Source organism: Bubalus bubalis, chromosome 14, assembly GCF_019923935.1.
Source record: "Bubalus bubalis isolate 160015118507 breed Murrah chromosome 14, NDDB_SH_1, whole genome shotgun sequence".
Classification (NCBI taxonomy): domain Eukaryota; kingdom Metazoa; phylum Chordata; class Mammalia; order Artiodactyla; family Bovidae; genus Bubalus; species Bubalus bubalis.
This window is the reverse complement of record NC_059170.1, coordinates 11,130,450-11,146,644: the sequence shown is the minus strand read 5'-3', so window position 1 is coordinate 11,146,644 and position 16,195 is coordinate 11,130,450. Positions and strand designations below refer to the sequence as shown.

General features: G+C 50.5%; 1 protein-coding gene across 1 annotated transcript in view; it reads right to left on the bottom strand.

The window, feature by feature from the left end:
- Nucleotides 1-13,515: 13,515 nt before the first annotated feature.
- JPH2 (junctophilin 2) overlaps nucleotides 13,516-16,195 on the bottom strand; it is a 75,335-nt gene continuing 72,655 nt past the window's right edge. Inside the window, exon 6 of the mRNA XM_025263433.3 lies at nucleotides 13,516-15,282. The gene's annotated coding sequence lies outside the window, so the exon portion shown is untranslated. The remainder of the gene's footprint in view (nucleotides 15,283-16,195) is intronic.

Below are 16,195 nucleotides of genomic sequence, written 5' to 3'. Positions count from 1 at the left end.
CAAAAAGAGGGAGCCAGGAGAAGGCAGAAGAGGTGCCCCCAGTCCAGCTGGGAGTATGCCAAGTCTTCCTGGGTAGCTGACATCTGGACTGTGCCCTGCCTGGTGACCAGGACTGAGCTGGAGGACTGGCCTATGCCTGAAGAATGCCATATTTTCCTGATTCTGACCTCAGAGGCTGACTCTGTGGTTGTGATTCTGCAAAGGTGAAGGGGGACGGAGAGGGATGAATTCAGAGAATGGGATTAACTGATACACACTCTGTATATGAAATAGGTACGCAGCAAGGATTTACTGTATAGCACAGGGAACTATATTCAATATCTTGTTATAACCTATAATGGAAAAGAGCAGAAAGAAAAGAATATAGATGTATACCCATGCATAGCACATGGGCACACACACCATACACATCACATACCACGTGCCCGCCAGGCCCATGCATACACCCCAGTATGTCCTGGCTAGCACATAATATGAGAAACTTTACCTTCCTGCATAGAGCTTAAATAACAACAATAATAATAACTTCAAAGAACTTTCCATGTTTTAGCTCATTATTATTCACAGCAGCTCTTTGAAGAGGAGACTATTACTCCAAGTTTCATATGAGAAAATGGGGAAGGAGCTTTGCTCAAGGTCATGGGACTTGTAGGATGCAGAGCCAATATTCTCCCTGTGCCTGGATCTGTCCCTCATCACCACGCACAGCAGCCCTTCGTCTCTCTGGCCTGAGTTTCACCCCACATTCAGTGCTTACCTGGGCCTCCAGCCTTCCTTCTCTCCAAAGGAAGGGTGTTCCTGCTGCCAGAAGGCACCCCCACCCCCACCCACCTATCTCTGTCCATCTGATCTTGTCAGCCCTTGACCTTCGGCAGGAGAGCTAGACCCTGCAGTGGAGGAAGACTGCCCTCCAGAGGTTCCTATGAAATACAAAGCAGGTTAATTAGCACTCTCTCTGGAAGATCCCCTGGAGGAAGAAATGGCAACCCACTCCAGTATCCTTGCCTGGGAAATCCCATGGACAGAGGAGCCTGGCAGCCTTCTCTGAACAACTTCACTTTCCCTTCTTTCCTTTCACCAGTACTTATAAGATATCAATTGGTAAGTCCCCTTAGAAAGTAAAACTTAAAGTAGCTCCATCGTGTCCGACTCTTTGTGACCCCATGGACTATTCAGTCCGTGGAATTCTCTAGGCCAGAATATTGGAGTAGGTAGTCTTTCTCCAGGGGATCTTCCCAACCCAGGGATCGAACCCAGGTCTCCAACATTGCAGGCAGATTGTTCACCAGCTGAGCCACAAAGGAAACCCAAGAATAAGTCCTCTTAGAAGGGCCCCAAAATAGTTGTTCCGATCAAGAATAGCAGATGGTGGTGTGTCAGGTTGGGAGAAAGCGGTGGAGAAAGGGCTCTTGAGGAAGTGATCCTGGCAGCCCTCACGGCTCCAGCCATCCCCTCCCACCGGATGCAGCTGTGGATGGTGTCAGGATGCTGGCTCCAGGAGAGGTCTGTTCACCCATTTCTTCTGGAGCTCCACATATGAGTGTGTTGGGTATGGTGATGTTTGGCCCTGAATCAACTTCCCTAACACATATGCCTCAGAGGTAGCCCTGGTCACCCACTCTGGGCCATCGGAGCTGTTCCCTCCCGCCAACATATTTTATACAAATGAGTAATGACTAAGAGGGCTTCCCTCGTAGCTCAGTCAGTAAAGAATCTGCCTGCAGTGCAGGAGACCCGGGCTTGATCCTGGGTTGGGAAGATCCCCTGGAGAAGGAAATGGCAACCCACTCCAGTATCCTTGCCTGGAAAATCCTATGGACAGAGGAGCCTGGCGGGCTACAGTCCATGGAGTCGCCTGAGTGACTAACACATCTTAATGAATAAGATGGCTAGTCGGAGACGGTGACAAATGCCCCAAAGACAACATAATATGGTGACACGAGAGGAATGGGTGGAGGGAATTGTGGCCACTTCAGACAGGGGATGGAGGTGGCCAAGCAGAGCCCTGAGAAGGTAGAGGAAGCAGCAGTAGACCATATCTTAGAGGACAGATTGCCTGAGAGAAGAAAAGTCTCGTGGAGGGGACCTGGGGCAGGAAGAAGCCTTCTTGCTCTGGAGTAGCAAGGAAGCCAGTGTGGCTGAGGGATGATCAAATGCGAGTGTGGACCAAGATGGGTTTGAGGATGCAGCTGATGGCCTGATGGGGACTCCTAGGCCACAATAAGGAATTTGGACTTTGTGGTCAAGGCAGTAGGAAGTCACTCAAGTGGAGGAGGGACACAATCCAGACTGCCTTTTCACAAAGTCCCTCTGGCTGCTAGGGGTGGGGAGTGGAAGTGGGGAGATTCGTCAGGGGGGCTGTGCGGTCATCCAGGGGAAGGACAGTGGTGACACCAGACAGGCTAATGACAGTGGACGAGAGGGATTGAGATGGCTCAGATGCACGGTGTCACTGGAAGTGATGGGGGCTTGCGGTATAGTGGCCCAAGGACAGTTGTTGCCGAAAGAAGCAGCACTTGGGGCGAGGAGCTCATAGCCTGGTTCATAGGAAGCTCAGCCCATATCTGCCCCACTGTACATTCACCGGTTCTCACCATGTACCGTGGGATTATTATTGACTTTGAGGGCTGGGAAGGAATCAGAACCAGAGTACTGGGCAGGAAAGGGCTTCCTCAACCGCAGCCTCGAAGCAGTTAAAGAAACTACTACAAAGACCTTCTAGTCAAGGGAGAAGTGGACATGGAGGCCAGCCGTGATTTGGCTGTCGCCCTTGGGTATGGACTTAATTCAGTTCAGTTCAGTCACTCAGTCATGTCTGACTCTTTGTGACCCCATGAACCGCAGCACGCCAGGCCTCCCTGTCTATCACCAACTCCGGAGTTCACTGAGACTCACGTCCATCGAGTCAGTGATGCCATCCAGCCATCTCATCCTCTGTCGTCCCCTTCTCCTCTTGCCCCCAATCCCTCCCAGCATCAGAGTCTTTTCCAATGAGTCAACTCTTCACATGAGGTGGCCAAAGTACTGGAGTTTCAGCTTTAACATCAGTCCTTCCAATGAGCACCCAGGACTGATCTCCTTTAGAATGGACTGGTTGGATCTCCTTGCAGTCCAAGGGACTCTCAAGAGTCTTCTCCAACACCACAGTTCAAAAGCATCAATTCTTCAGCACTCAGCTTTCTTCACAGTCCAACTCTCACATCCATACATGACCACTGGAAAAACCATAGCCTTGACTAGACGAACCTTTGTTGGCAAAGTAATGTCTCTGCTTTTGAATATGCTATCTAGGTTGGTCATAACTTTTCTTCCAAAGAGTAAGCATCTTTTAATTTCATGGCTGCAGTCACCATCTGCAGTGATTTTGGAGCCCCAAAAAATAAAGTCTGACACTGTTTCCACTGTTTCCCCATCTATTTTCCATGAAGTGATGGGACCAGATGCCATGATCTTTGTCTTCTGAATGTTGAGCTTTAAGCCAGCTTTTCCACTCTCCTCTTTCACTTTCATCAAGATGCTTTTTAGTTCCTCTTCACTTTCTGCCATAAGGGTAGTGTCATCTGCATATCTGAGGTTATTGATATTTCTCCCCGCAATCTTGATTCCAGCTTGTGCTTCTTCCAGTCCCGTGTTTCTCATGATGTACACTGCATATAAGTTAAATAAACAGGGTGACAATATACAGCCTTGACGTACTCCTTTTCCCATTTGGAACCAGTCTGTTGTTCCATGTCCAATTCTAACTGTTGCTTCCTGACCTGCATATAGGTTTCTCAAGAGGCAGGTCAGGTGGTCTGGTATTCCCATTTCTTTCAGAATTTTCCACAGTTTATTGTGATCCACACAGTCAAAGGCTTTGGCATAGTCAATAAAGCAGAAATAGATGTTTTTCTGGAACTCTCTTGCTTTTTCCATGATCCAGCGGATGTTGGCAATTTGATCTCTGGTTCCTCTGCCTTTTCTAAAACCAGCTTGAACATCTGGAAGTTCACGGTTCACGTATTGCTGAAGCCTGGCTTGCAGAACTTTGAGCATTACTTTCCTAGTGTGTGAGATGAGTGCAATTGTGCGGTAGTTTGAGCATTCTTTGGCATTGCCTTTCTTTGGGATTGGAATGAAAACTGACCTTTTCCAGTCCTGTGGCCACTGCTGAGTTTTCCAAATTTGCTGGCATATTGAGTGCAGCACTTTCACAGCATCATCTTTCAGGATTTGAAATAGCTCAACTGGAATTCCATTACCTCCACTAGCTTTGTTTGTAGTGATGCTTTTTTTGGCCCACTTGACTTCACATTCCAGGATGTCTGGCTCTAGGTGAGTGATCACACCATCGTGAGCTGACTGTGGCTCAGATCATGAACTCCTTATTGCCAAATTCAGACTGAAATGGAAGAAAGTAGGGAAACCATTTCTAGACCATTCAGGTATGACCTAAATCAAATCCCTTATGATTATACAGTGGAAGTGAGAAATAGATTTAAGGGCGTAGATCTGATAGATAGAGTGCCTGATGAACTATGGAATGAGGTTCGTGACATTGTACAGGAGACAGGGATCAAGACCATCCCCATGGAAAAGAAATGCAAAAAAGCAAAATGGCTGTCTGGGGAGGGCTTACAAATAGCTGTGAAAAGAAGAGAAGTGAAAAGCAAAGGAGAAAAGGAAAGATATAAGCATCTGAATGCAGAGTTCCAAAGAATAGCAAGGAGAGATAAGAAAGCCTTACTCAGCGATCAATGCAGAAAAAATCGAGGAAACCAACAGAATGGGAAAGACTAGAGATCTCTTCAAGAAAATTAGAGATACCAAGGGAATATTTAATGCAAAGATGGGCTCAATAAAAGACAGAAATGGTATGGACTTAATTATGTCCCCTCAAAATTGTATATTGAGGACTTCCTTGGTGGCCCAATGGTTAAGAATCTGGTGGCTCAGATGGTAAAGAATCTGCCGGCAATGTAGGTGTCCCGAGTTTGATCCCTGGGTTGGGGAGATCCCCTGGAGAAGGGAATGGCTACCCACTCCAATATTCTTGCTTGAGAATTCCATGGACAGAGGAGCTTGGTGGGCTACAGTCCATGGGGTTGCAAAGAGCTGTACATGACTGAGTGACTAACGCTTTCACTTTCATTTGTCAACACAGAGGACAGGGGTTCCATCCCTGGTCCAGGAAGATGCCACATGCCTCAGGGCAATTAAGCCCCTGCACCTGAGTCTGTGCACTTTAGAGCCCACGTACCCCAACTAGAGAGTAATCCCCACTTGCCACAACTAGAGAAATGAAGACCCAGTGTAACCAAAAGTAAAAAATAAAAATTAAAAAATCATTTTGAAATCTAAACCTCTGTGCGATAGCACTTGGAGGTGACTGGGTTTAGATGAGGTTATGTGGCGGGGGTGGGGGTGCCCATGCTGGGATGAGTGCTCTCGTAAGAAGAGGTACTGTGGACAGTGACTGCGGGCATGAAATTAGAAGACGCTTACTTCCTGGAAGGAAAGCAATGACAAACCTAGACAGCATATTAAAAAGCAAAGACATTCCTTTGCCGACAAAGGTCCATATAGTCAAACTGTGGTTTCTCCAGTAGTCATGAATGGATGTGAGAGTTGGACCATAAAAAAGGCTGAGCACCAAAGAAGTGATGCTTTCAAAGTGTGGTGCTGGAGAAGACTCTTGAGAGTCCCTTGGAATGCAAGGAGATCCAACCAGTCCGTCCTAAAGAAAATCAGTCCTGGATATTCATTGGAAGGACTGACGCTGAAGTTGAAGCTCCAATACTTTGGCCACCTGATGCGAAGAGAGGACTCATTAGAAAAGACCCTGAGGCTGGGAAAGATTGAGGGCAGGGAGAGAAGCAGGCAACAGAGAATGAGATGGTTGGATGGCATCACAGACTCAACAGACACGAACTTGAGCAAACTCCAGGAGGTGGTGGAGGACAGGGAAGCCTGGTGTGCTGCAGTCCATGGCATCGCAGAGTCGGACACAACTTAGCTGAACAACAACGAAGAAGGGACACGGAAGGGGTGTAATTAATTCCTCTCGCTCTCTCCTCCCTCTCCTTCCCCCCTCCCCTCTCCCCTTCCCCCTCTTTCTCTGCCAGCAGAGATCACAGGGACCAGACAGCCGTCTGTCCTCACCCCAAGACAGAGCTCTCATCAGACCCTGGTGGCACCTTGATCTTGGACATCTAGCCTCTAGAACTGTGAGAAAATTGATTTCTGTGGCTGAAGCCCCTCAATCTGCGGTGCTTGTCATGGCAGCCCAAACTGACTGCTACGCCCCGAGAATTAGTAAGGGCTCTGGAGGGGCAGGAAAACAGGGGCAGGACCCCCTGGCGCTTGGAGCGTGCAGAACCGGGCAGGGCTTGGTGGCATGAAATCCTGCCAGTGGGACGTCCACAGGAATTTCATGCTGTCTCCTAACAGCAATTATCAGGAACATGGGAGGAAGGATATTAATATTCAAGGTCCTCGACTTCAACATTTAAACCAATCATACATGTATGGAGCTTAACAGGTCAAACTACCACGCAGCTTGTAACAACATGGCTCTCCACATCTTCCAGCCCCGACTCCTACCACCTCCCCTCATACCCTCAAGGCTTTTAGTATTTCCTCTGCGGCTTCACACAGAAATATGGCTGTACTGCTGTTTTGTGATTTATTCATTTAAAAATATTATTTATTCACTTCTTTCCCTCCATCTAAGGGACACTTACAATGAGACAAGCTGGGATCTGGCATCCTTCGCTGCAGTGCTTGCACCTGGATACATCGCTCCTCCTTGAGCACCAACATACAAAGAAACTATATGGGACTAAAAATAACTGTGTACATGTGGAGTCGGGGCCAATGCTGGATGAAAGATACAAAGAGACCAAAAAATCCCAACTGCCGCTTTTGAAGAGCCTGGAGCAAAAGCAGGGTACTGTGCATATCCCCTGCACACAACACCACCTAAGGGAGGGGGCTGCAAAGCACCCAAGCCACACCCTTACCCTCACCCCACATAAGGAACAAGCTCTCCCCCCGCCCCGGGGAGCAAGCGAGGGAAACCCTGATGCTTTAGGAGCCCCAGTAAAGCCTTGCTTGAATTTGGCCTCTGATCAATTTCTATCAATCAACGAGGCCAAGAACCCCGGTCGGTAACAATACTTTTTGAGGACCTACTCTGTGCCAGGCATATTCTATATAAAGTCCATTTTATTTCTCACACAACCCTGTAAAATAGTTGTAATTAACCCCATTTCCCAAATGAAAAAAGCAGATGCAGAGAGAGATGAAGAAAATAATTGATCCCAGAGCAAGTCAGTGGCAGAGTCAGGGTCTGAACCCCAAGCCTGTAGCCTTCATACTTACTCACGTGTCTTAGGGTTGCTCCACCGTGTCACATGGACATTTGGGATGAAAACTTCCACAATTCTTTGTTGGATGGGAGTCGGGGGAGGGGGTGGAGCACTATTCTGAGCATCACAGGATGTTAGGTAGCATCGCTGGCTGGTACCCACTGGATGCCAGTAACATCCCTCTTCCTGACTTATGACAACCCAAAATACCTCCCGACACTGCCAATGACCCCTGGGAGGCCACATCACCCCCAGTTGAGAACCACCAATGTATCAGAAGCTTAGGCTGGACTTCCTGTTGCTGTGGACTAGTGCTGCCTTAGATGGGGAGCCAGGCTTGGCCTCTTGAGGGCCCCCCTTCTGGCCACTGCTCTCCCTACAGTGTGAGAAGTCCATGGAGCCAAAGAGACACACCTACCTAGAACGTCCACCTTTCTGAACAACATTCTGTTTCCCACGGCCTGCCTGGGCTTGTGGCCAGTTCTCCTGGCTACTGGAGAGTGTCCTTCTACCCCTGAGAGGTGGCCCAGGGTGTTGCTGAGGCTGGAGGGAGGTGCGCAGAGCTGAACTTTTGAACTAGGTGGTCTGGACACAAATTCCAGGCCCTCCACTGCAGGCTGCTTGTCCGAGCTGGGACGGACAAACTGGTGGGTATGGGGGGGGGGGGACCTCCATTTGTATCTTGTCTTAACCTGCAAACCTCAGAGCTGGCCCCCGGCTGCCAGTGTAGCTGGTGGGGATGTGGTCACACATTTGGGGAACCTCACTTTGAAGAATTTAATCACCTCTTTTTGTAGAAAAAGAGAGGATTTAGGGCTCATCCATCTCCACCTTTGCTTCCCCCAACTCTGTCCAGATTTCCTCTTCTTATAAGGACACCAGTCAAACTGGCTGAGGGGCCACCCTGATGGCCTAACGTTTGAACTTAATCGCCTCTCCAAAGGCCCTATCTCTAAATACAATCACATTCTTATGTATGGAGGGTAGGGCTTCAACACATAAATTTTAGGGGAGACACAATTCACTCCTTAACAGATGGAGTGATTGATATTAATTAGAAACTCCACCATGCTGATGAAGTCCAACCACTGGGTCAGGGGCCAAGCAAATGGAAATCTAAAAAGACACACAAATTGGACAAGATGCTGCATGGGTCCATGCAGTAGCCAGTCACCCTGATCACCCTGCTTGGGAGGATGCTGTGACATCAAAACATGTCACATCCACCTCCAGCTCACTGTCATCTGTCCCAGGAAACCCACACATCTGTGTGCCATGCACACTGCAGTTAACTCATTCACTGACACATTCGGGACAGCACTGACGGACAGCGCTGCCTCCCACATCTCTGGAATGACCTTGGGCCGGAACCATTTGTCACCTTTCCTGGCTGTCTTCCTAAAACTCCAAGACTCCACCCAGTTTTTTTTTCCAGTCCACCAAATATTATTAGTATAAATGGACTCAGCACTGTCATTGGCATAAATGGGGTTGCAAATTCCAATGATGTCAGAGTTGGGCAGATAAGATAAACAAAAGAGACAACAGGGCGTGGTGAGGACTGTGGCTAAGCCGAGACTGACGTGTGAGCTCAGTCACTCAGTGGTGTCTGACTCTTTGCCACCCCATAGACTGTAGCTTCCCAGGCTCCTCTGCCCACGGGATTTCCCAAGCAAGAATACTAAGAGTGGGTTGCCACTTTCTCCTCCAGGGGAATTTCCTGGCCCAGGGATCGAACCTGGGTCTCCTACATCATCTACATTGCAGGTGGATTCTTTACCGTGGAGCCACTGGGGAAGCCGACAAGTGTAGACCAATGCCCTGCCCCAAAGCGTTTAAATTTAATGTGTTTTAAGGTACCAGCCTGGTCCAAACAAAAGTTTGCCAGCCAAATGCACCCTCCAAGCATTTAGTTTGTGCCTTCCATTGAGGGTATGGTTAAGCGTATGGGCTTTGAAGATGGACAGACAGATCTGGGTTTAAATCTTAGTTTCTAATCTGTGGAACACAGTGGCATTTGAAATCACAGAGCAGTTGTGAGGAATATATGAAATAATGCATGTAAAGTGCTTGGGCAAAGCCTGGCACATAGTAAGTGTTTAATTTATAGTAGCTTTTATTGTTATAGTGAATCACAGAATGGCAATGGTGATGGTTTGTTGTTGTTTTTTTTTTAATAAAAGCAGCGTTCTCTTGAGCACATTTATGAAAGCATTCATGTGTGGAGCAGTGGCGCCCCTGGTGGTCATGATCAAGAACTGCAAAGCAATGTAGCCAGCCTAACTGTGGTCTTTAGGGTCAATAGACAAGGAGTTTGAATCCAGTTCTGCCAGATACAAGTAGGTAACACAGGTCATTTACCTTCACCCTTATCGTCCATTCCCTGCTCCCAAAAGTTATTATTCCATGGAGTGGCTCTATTTTTTTTTAATATTTATTTGACCGCACCGCGTCTTAGTTGTGGCATGTGAACTCAGTTGCAGCAGGAGGGATCCAGTTCCTTGATGAGGGATCGAACCCAGTCCCCCTGTATTGGGAGTGTGGAGTCTTAGCCACAAGACCACTAAGCAAGCCCATGGCTCTGACAATTTAATGAGACAATATAATCTCACTTGGCATGCAAGTGAGATTACTAGCTCTTAATAAGGCTACGATCCTAGCACCCAGAACACCACTGGCCACAGACTGCTAATATCCCTCCCTCGTGTGAGAAGGGAAGTGGGTGGGTGACTATTTATTTTTTCTTCTTTTGGGTAGGAGCGAGGAGCTGTTTCTTTGGCTCGGAGCACCTGGCCAGAAAAGATACCCTGTGGATACCTGAAATTTTTCTAGAGTAAAATATTCCTTTGGATAATGCATTGCTCCCTCCAGACTTCTCTTTTCAAGTGAAAACTCCCCTGGAAGGATAACTAATATCCTGTGTCAAATGCCCAGGTGAGGATGAATGAACCAGCTTCTTGCCTCCCAGACCAGAGGGGCCTGGGAGACACTTTGGGTGTCATCACCCCCTCCCGCTCGCTCGACACACACCCTCCACCCCATTTGCTGTTCTGCCTGGAGAGGGGACTTCCTTCCTTCTCAGAGTCCAGAGGCAAGGAGTGAAGCAGGAGGTAGATGCCCCTGCACACAGGGGAAGCAATTGGAGATTCTTCCCCTGTGGACCGATACTTCAAGATGAGAATGGCAGGACAATTGAGCGAGGAGGCTGGGCCCTGCCCAGACAGAAGATAACAGATCACATATTTCTCATTCTCAATGTCAAGAGACCTCCCTGACTACACATGCGCAGAAAGGGTTCTTAGACGTCAAAAGGGGATTAATGCTGATGCCAAGCTACCCACAGGCTTCTTCAGCAGAATCCATCTTAGCTAAGAGATGCATGTGTGCACATGGGAGGACCCTGAGATATACCAAATAGGAACCAGGCAAATCAAAATGATTAGCCAAAGGAAAACTGGAAGAAATGCTCCACGTAAGTGATTTAAACTGCCATGAGGGTGCAACTCTGCAACTGAGTCTACCTGTGTGTCTATCCACACATACAGTGCTCTTTTTTTCCTTCTAATAAATACTTCACTTGTTTCACCATCTCCCCCCTCCACTCTCCACACCCCGCCCCCTCCCCACTGTAGAGCCCGAGGCAAGGCCGGGGCTCAGACCACAGGGTCTCCCCGCTTCAGCCCCCTCTGAAACAGTTCCTCCCATGTCAGCCTTGCTTCTCTTCCCATATCCTGATCATACCTATTACAAGGTCCTGGGCTCGTTTTCTGGCAAACAGAAGCCCTTTCCAACTGGAAAACGAGGGAGAGGAGCCTCCACTTGCTCCCTGGGCATGCTGTCCCACTGCCAAGTGGAGAACTAAGAATAGGGTAACAGCTCATATTGATGAAGCGACCTTGAAGGAAGTAATCTGCTCGCTTTCAGAGGAGGGGCCGTATGGCCAAGAAGCATTAATGAGGGAGAAGTTTCACCTCTAGAGACAGTCTTTTGGACAAAAGAAAAATGAGCTACCTGAATTTCAGCATACATTCAAGTTTTGTGTTTTACAGTTTGAAATTGTGTTTATTTTGAGCTACACATTTGAGGGTGCACCACAGAACTTTTTCAGGCTTGAGGCCGCCAAAAGTCATCATCTGGGCCTTCATCTCTCCCAGCACAGTCAGATCCTTTGTTGGTTCATCAGAAATTATGAAAAATTTCATCTTGCCACAAATCCCTCATCTGGATCCCACAGCTCCCAGGCCCACCACCCCACCCCCCCCATCTTTTTTCTGCCCTGGAAGAGTCCTGCCAAGACTCCAAGGCAGTGGTAGTAATCACAGGCCCTGGTTAACATCCACGAGGTGGTTTTAAATTCCTCTATGGCACAAGACGCCTTCAAAGGACCTTGGACCTGGCAGCGGAGGACAAACTTCTAGAGGTGTCAGTGGCCAAGGCTGAAAGGGGACCAGCCAGGCTGCGTGCTGCGCTTCAGCCCCCGGGGGGGCGCCGGACTCCAACCGACCTTACCTGACTCCGACGTTCCAGCCGGCTCTGGAATAAGCTTTTCCCCCCCAAACCATTCAAGGGGATTCGAAGGCTGTCATCTGCCTGCCCCCTCACCTCACACTCCCACTTTACACACACACACATACACACAGGGCCAGTCTGCAAATCCCCCCAACTGGGCTGGCTGCCCACTCCCCCCTTCTCTTGGTGCACTTTATTCAAACCTCTGCAAAGTACAACTCCTCCCTCCTCACCCCCATCCCCTCCATCGCCCCTGCGGTCCTTCCAAGCCCATCCTTCTTCTTTGGGACCCCTGGATTATTCCAGGGTTTTGCCAACCTCTTTACCACTCATGAGCTACCTCATCAGATGCTCACAACCATGATACCTGTAAAGAAGGCAATGGGGCAGGGATGACGGTCTCCTTGGCAAAAGAGGAAACTGAGGCCTACAAAGAGGGGGTGTCTGGCATGCAGTAAGTCAGTGATGACGCTGAGCAGACAGCCAGGACTCCTGAGCACCAAAGAACTCTGGAACCTGCCTGAACTCAAGCCTACTGGTGAGGGACCCTCCCCTCCAACTATCTCATGGGGGCTGTTGGCTTGACTTAGCCACTAAAATAAGTCAAGATAATTGCTTTCCCACCCCTGGCTTGTTGTGTGACCTTGGGCAAGTCTCTTCTCCCGTCCAAGCCTCTGGAAGCTATGATGATGGCCTCTAGATCCTTCCTTTGACTGAGACGCTCTGTGACTTTCTGACAGGAGCCCGAATCATCTTCACCCACTCGAAGTTTCTGGGGCTTCAATTAAAATGCAAGCGGCTTGTGAGAGGGCTAATGACTGTACTTCAGGTCAACAGCAATAATGACCCCAAAATGGGAAGTCTGCACTTACTGCTCTCAATTGCTGGGCTTTATATGAGCTTTAACATTTAAAGTTGTCCTCATTACAACCCCAGGAGGTAGTAGTATTTTCTCTGTTTTATAGATGAGAAATTGAGGCTCGGAGAAGTGAAATAAGTATCCTAAGCAGGACTAGAGCCCAGGGAAGCCAATCTCAAAAGGCTGGCTCTTTTGGGACTTCCCTGGAGGTCCAGTGGTTAAGACTCTCAAAGCAGGGGGCACAGGTTCCATCCCTGACTGGGGAACTAAGATCCTGCGGGGTGGGTGGCCAAAGATTTTTTTCCAAAAGGCAGGCTCTTTCTTTTGCTATATGCTGCTCAGGGAATCTTTTAGAAGTTGGCTTTACAAACCCAAGGTCTTCCCTAGAAGGTCTGTGGCCTTTGGGGAGCCCCTGTCAGGACTGAAGCCTTTCCGCCACCCCTCAGGAGGTATTCCCAGGTGGTGCAATGGTAAAGAATCTGCCTGTCAATGCAGGAGCTGCAGGAGACTTGGGTTCGATCCCTGGGTTGCGAAGATCCCCTGGAGGAGGAAATGGCAAACCACTCCAGTATTCCTGCCGAGCTGATCCCATGGACAGAGGAGGTTGGTGGGCTACAGTCCACGGGGTTGCAGAGAGTCAGACACGACTGAGCAGGTGCACACACAGGAGGTATTATGGAAACTGTAAGAGAGGCAGGGCCTGACCCAGCATGACCCAGGGTCCTCAGCTTCCCTCCTCCTCCTCAGACCAGTCCCCCATCCTGAGGCCACAAGCAGACCCCGCAGCCCAGGCACAGCCTGTGAGCAGATGCAAGTTTATTATTGCATAGACAGCAGCTTCCTGAACCTTCACCCCAAATACCAACCCCCAAACAAGACCCCACCCAGGAGCCCTGGTAGCCAGAGGCTTATCCCCAACCCTGAGCCAGACCAAAAACCCCAGACAGTGACCTCAGAGCCCAGGCCTGGAGCCTGTCTCCCCTAAGAAGCATGCCCGGCCCACCCTCCTCTTGCCCTACTTGTCCAGAAAAGCCCACACACGATGGCGGAGGCCCTGGAGGACGGCAGAACCCACAGGCTCCCCAGCAGTGCTTGAAACAGTAAGTGTGGAGTTGGAAGGAAGGTTCCCAAGTATTGAGGGAGGAAGGGAAAGCTGACGCCATCAGAAACAAACTTTAGGTCAAAGAGCAAGCCGGGGGGGGGAGGCCAGACTACCCCCGCCCCAGCCCCCAAGGAGCAGAGAAACAAAGACAGAAAAGCAGCTGCTCCCCTCCAACTCAGTTTAAATGTCCTGGTCACGTCCTTCCCCCTGCTCAAAGGGGCCTGGACCACTGGCCCTCCATCCTTCCCAGTGCCGAGGCCACAGCCCTCAGCCCCCACCCACCCCCAGCCAGCACCAGGGACAGGAGAAAGCAGCATGGTACACAGCACATCAGAAAGGGGCTACATGCAAAGACTGGCTCCTGCCAAGCAAGCCGAGGAGCTTATCACAGACGGCAGGAACCCCATACCTGCTCCCCTCTCCCTGGGACACGCTGGCTGACAAGCAGCCTTCTTCAGCATCGGCCTGAGAGTCTGCCCCAGCGAAAGCTGCCTGGGCTTCCATGCTCAGCACCCCCCACCAATCAAGCCTGTGGTGGCCCCTGGGAGCGGAAGCGGACAAACCAGTTCATGGGCATCCCTGAGGCTTTATCTCACCAGCCCCACGGCTCCTGCAGGGTGACCTCTCCTCACCCTCAGCATCCTCGAAGCCCCCATGTGTAATGCCAGCCCCAGGCTCAGGCGCCCTCAGAAACAGGGCCATCCTAACTGCCCCTCAGCCCTTCTCCCCACACACCCTCCCCCACCCCCTGGCCACCTGGTCAGCGGCTTCCCAGCCAAAGGTCCCAAACCCTCACGTCGTCTCCCCCTCGCCTGCTGGTCCAGAGGGAAGCTAACTGGACCGGTGGGAGGATACAGAAGCCCTGTATTCTGGGATATTCAAACAGAAGATGTCCACTTCCTCTATTGTCATCCTGAGCATCTGGAAGCAACGGACAGAGTGTGGGAGGGGTCGGGACTGAGACAAGAAGGGCTGGTGGGCTGAGAGCATCACCCGCCATGGCCCACCACAGGGATCTCGTTACTTCCTCCGCTTGCCTGGGAGGCCTCAGAAGTTTAAAATAAAGCCAGGGAGGGTAGGAAGGAGGGGGCTGGGATTTAACATCCTGGTTTGGTGACTTCTCCCAAAACACAAAAAGCCTGGGGAGGGAGTGACCTAGGGTAGGGGTGGAGGCGAGGGAGTGGATGGGGATGGGGGATGGAGCAGATTGGGAAGTTCAAGACCAGGGCTCTTCTTTCAGGGCTTTCCCTGCCACTGGGCAGAGAGCTCCCGGACAGTGCCCAGCACTTTTCTCTTCCTCTGGGCACTGCCTGCGTCTGGGCACAGATGCCACAGGAAGCCTCCTTAAATGTTTGTGGTGTGGATGCGAGTGGACCCCCAGCAAGCAGGTCCAGTCCTCCTCAGCCGCCCTGCCTGGCTCTGCAAAAGATGGGTCCATGCATCCTCAGCAGGAACTCCTGGCTCTGCAAAGAGAAGAAAAGAGGTCCAGGTGCGGGAAGGATGGAGGAGGGATGAAAGCAGGGGTGGGGGGTAGGGCGAGGCTGAGCCAGGCTCTGGGCAGGGTTCAAGGAGTAGGTCTGATCCTCTCTGGGGCAAGATCTCTATCACCAGCACCATCCCCGCCTCTGCAAGCCCTCAAGCCTTGGCCTTGGGCTCTGACTCAGTGGGACCAGAGACAAGCCCCAGAGGCCCCTCCTTGGCCCATGCAAGGCCCTGCTGGAGGCTGCCTCTGCCTGCTCCCTTTGCCTGGTACATGCTGCCCTCCTCTCCTCCCCTCCCTCACTGCCATCTGGCTCGCCCCTCACCATCCTTCAGGTCAGGAAGTCGGCAGTCCCCCGCTGCAACCACTCCCAGATTCCCTAGGAAACACGGACCCCGCTGGGGCCAGCATCCACTCCCAGGGCAGCACCTACCAGGTTAATATTGTCACTGGCTATTTACCCTTCTCCTTCTCCGCTGGGACTGAGTAGGAACCTCCAGCCCATACTAAGCTAGAGTCGAGGGAGGGGATCTTTGAGGGGAGCAAGGCAAGAGGCAGCAACTCTTGTTAGCAGCACCAAACACAGGATTTACAGTGTAAAGGCTGGTCCTAGTATGAGAAAGATTTGATTTGCCTTGTGGCTACTTTGGGCTTCCCAGGTGGTGATGGTGGTAAAGAACCCACCTGCCAATGCAGGAGACCTAAGAGACTATGGGTTGGATCCCTGGGTCGGGAAGATCCCCTGGAGGAGGGCATGGTAACCCACTCCAGTATTCTTGCCTGGAGAATCCCATGGACAGAGGAGGCTGGCAGGCTTTGGTCCACAGGATCACAAAGAGTCGGACACAACTGAAGTGACTTAGCACGCATGCATGTGGCTACTTCATCCTGAGACC